The 3,917-nt window shown below is 41.8% G+C and overlaps 1 non-coding gene across 1 annotated transcript; it reads left to right on the top strand.

Annotated features, from left to right (window-relative positions):
* The first annotated feature begins 2,297 nt into the window (after window positions 1-2,297).
* On the top strand, window positions 2,298-2,381 carry TRNAS-ACU. The gene has a single exon. It is a non-coding gene; the product is annotated as a tRNA-Ser (tRNA).
* The last annotated feature ends 1,536 nt before the right edge of the window (window positions 2,382-3,917 follow it).

Here is a 3,917-nt window from a genome sequence, read left to right on the forward strand (position 1 = left end):
TAGCATCAACAGGCCTGGAATGACAACTATTAAACAAGTTTGTGGTCTTCGCTTCACCAAGGTCGTAGGCTGGCTACTCCACCATGGCAAGGTGAAACTCAGAGTTGAAGGAGTAATGTATTGGTCACATTCAAAACAATCTGTGCTACTATACTTGAGGGTGCAATTGGGGACTTTAACTTCCAATCAGTGGTACTTTGTGCAGTATTCTGTGCTAAGTGCTTGGCAAAGTACAATATAACAGAGTTGATTGGGCTCCTTGTGATCAGGGATGCAGTCTATATCAGGAAATACACACACACACACACACACACACACACACACACAGAGAGTCTATAGGGATCCACTGGAAAAATCTCTTCCAACAGCTTCAAAAATCTGTAAAGACCATTCCATTGCTCAGCTCTCTGGAAATGGTGCTCTGGAAGCACAGAACAAGAGTACCAAGGTAGGTGATTTGTATAAACCGTTAGGCAGAGTCGTCACAGTCCTATGAATTGACAAGAAACCTGAAAACCAAGGCTATGTACCAATCTGTACCAGGTATATAGAGTCAGAAATCCTCTTAAGCAACACAGAACTTAGTACTGTCTTTAGGTAATGCTCTAGCCAATGGTACTGAGAGTAGATAAGGCCAAAATACCATTTGGATGATTGACGGTGTGGCAACAGTTTCATTTGAGGGCAAAATTCTTCAACTTTCCAGAGAAAGTCCAGTTTTTCAAGGAGTTTCATAAATATCACCTGCGTGATAATGTCGGTATAGCAACACAGATATGATCTCACCCCCAGTAGCGTTACTTTTGGCTTCCAAAAATAGAGTTTTAAGTGTCAAATATCCAAATATAATGTCATCCTCCATTTTCTCAACTGCATACTTCCATTTTCTGTTCTCTAATGTAGAATTCTTAACCTTGGCATATTCAGATGTTTATACCTCCGCTAACACCAATTTTAAAGGCTGAAGCAGAATTAGGATTTGCTTAAAAAGGGATTTTACATATAAAGTGAATAATTGTGATCAATATCTAACTTCATAAATCATTTATATTTAATAATTCCAATGACTCCAAATCTTTCAAAGGTAATCAAAGAGCCCCCTCCTACCTCACCTCCCTTCTCTCCTTCTACAGCCCAGCCCGCACCCTCTGCTACTAATCTCCTCACCGTTAGGCCTCGTTCTCGCCTGTCCCGCCATCGACCCCCGGCCCACATCCTCCCCTTGGCCTGGAATGCCTTCCCTTCGCACATCTGCCAAGCTAGCTCTCTTCCTCCTTTCAAGGCCCTACTGAGAGCTCACCTCCTCCAGGAGGCCTTCCCAGACTCAGCCCCCTCCTTTCTCTCCCCCTCCTCCCCATCTCCACGCCCCTCACCTTACCTCCTTCCCCTCCCCACAACACCTGTATATGTTTGTATGTATTTATTACTCTGTTTATTTTATTTGTACATATTTATTCTATTTATTTTATTTTGTTACTATGTTTTGTTTTGTTCTCTGTCTCCCCCTTCTAGACTGCGAGCCTACTGTTGAGTAGGGACTGTCTCTATATGTTGCCAACCTGTACTTCCCAAGCACTTGCTATGGTGCTCTGCACACAGTAAGCGCTCAATAAATACGATTGAATGAATGAAAATGGAAAGACAAAATAAGGCATTTCATTTATTCATTCATATTTACTGAGCGCTTACTGTGTGCAGAGCACTGTACTAAGCACTTGGGAAGTACAAATTGGCAACATATAGAGATGGTCCCTACCCAACAACGGGCTCACAGTCTAGAAGGGGGAGACAGACAACAAAACAAAACAAGTAGCTATTTCTTGTAAACCCATTACTCCAAATTAAAAGTGGCCCCAGTTTGAACCTGGAAGTGACTAAGGCTCTTCAAGCCCAAGTGATCTGCATGGGCCACCGCATATGTTGAACCATGAGAAGCGGTGTGGCCTAATGGATAGAGCATGACCCTGGGAGTCAGAAGGACCTGGATTCTAATCCCAGCTCCCCCACTCGTCTGCTGTGTGACCTTGAGGGAGTCACTTCACTTCTCTGTGCCTCATTTATCTCCTCTGTAAAATGGGGATTAAGACTGAGCCCCATGTGGGACATGGACTGTGTCCAACCCGATTTACTTATATCTACCCCAGGGCTTAGAACAGTGCCTGGCACACAGTAAATGCGTAACAAATACAAAAATAAAGCCAATAGAGAAAGTCTACAATCAGGCAGTTAGGCCTTTGATCTGGCTGAACTTATTAACCCTGAAATAGTATCTACTGCAGCATTGCTTCAGTTGACAGGACATGAGGTGGCCGAATGGTTAAGGTGATGGACTACTAATCCATTGTGCTCTGCACACATGGGTTCGAATCCCACCCTCGTCATGTGTGTGCTTTATCCCCCCTTCTAGACTGTGAGCCTGTTGTTGGGTAGGGACCGTCTCTATATGTTTCCAACTTGTACTTCCCAAGCGCTTAGTACAGTGCTCTGCACACAGGAAGCACTCAATAAATATGATTGAATGAATGAATGACAGGTGAGGATAATAGTCAGTCATATTTATTGAGCACTTATTGTGTGGAGAATGTTTGGGAGAGGACAAGTATATAATAAAGAGACACATTTCTAGTTAACAGCAAGGCAGTCAGCTTCTACATAAGAGTTTGAAATGGGGGATACACAAGCAGAGAGGGTAGGGCCAATTATTTTAGAGACAGTGAAGTGTCAAACGGTGAAATTTAGCAGCACACTGTTGGAAATATATTAGCAGAAAGATAGACCAAACTGGATAATGAAAGTCACGATAGAGCTTGTGCTCCTTTTTGAGCAATGTCTCCAGAATACCATGATAAAGAGACAGATTTTAAAGACTGTCCCTGTAAGAAGTCAAAATTTCAGCATGGTAAGGAACTATTTTTCAAACGCACTCAGTATAGAATATGTTTTTAGTCTCGCATTGGTTTTTTTCCCCCAGCAACACAGATATGATCTCACCCTCAGTAGCGTTACTTTTGGCTTCCAAAAATAGTGTTTTAAGTGTCAAATATCCAAATATAATGTCATCCTCCATTTTCTCAACTGCATACTTCCATTTTCTGTTCTCTAATGTAGAATTCTTAACCTTGGCATATCCAGATGTTTATACCTCCGCTAACACCAATTTTAAAGGCTGAAGCAGAATTAGGATTATATATAAAATACCTTTTTAAGCAAAAGTGAATAATTGTGATCAATATCTAACTTCATAAATCATTTATATTTAATAATTCCAAAGACCCCAAACCTTTCAAAGGTAATCAAAGAGCTAAGGTGATGATAAAAATTACACTCTGTTTGCTTGCAAATTTATACTGAGTCTTGGCTACAGTTGCTCAGGCTTCAGAATAAGATTTCTGCTAGTTAAAAAAAATAATCAAAGGATCCTTTAAATGATCACCTTATTGAGTGACCAACAAGGAGACAGAAGAGGACTAGAGAACCATGATTTATAAATCTAAGTAAATGGTTAGAACATTGTGAATGAAAAAGGAGTCCACATTTCCCTCTGCATAAGTATTCCTTGGCTCTTTGGTTCAATTGAGACAACATATCCTCTTCCTAACATTGCTAAAGTCCACCCTTTGCTCCCCAAACTGCTACCACGTTAATAAAATCACTCATCCTAACCTGCTTGGATTATTGCACTAGCCTCCTTGCTGATCTCCAAGCCTCCTGTCTCTCCCACACACCTCCTCCCCATAAATCTGTACTATTCCCCCACAGAGCCCTCTGATCTCTGGACCCCATTCAGTTTCCTCAACTCATCATGCCCCACTTAACCTCCGTACCCAAACTACCCTCCCTTGATGGCCAAATAGATGTTCACAACACCACCCTCTCTACTGAACTCAACTCACTCATTCCCCATCCCTTCGTCGATC

This window comes from Tachyglossus aculeatus, chromosome 1 (genome assembly GCF_015852505.1).
Source record: "Tachyglossus aculeatus isolate mTacAcu1 chromosome 1, mTacAcu1.pri, whole genome shotgun sequence".
In the NCBI taxonomy this organism is placed as follows: domain Eukaryota; kingdom Metazoa; phylum Chordata; class Mammalia; order Monotremata; family Tachyglossidae; genus Tachyglossus; species Tachyglossus aculeatus.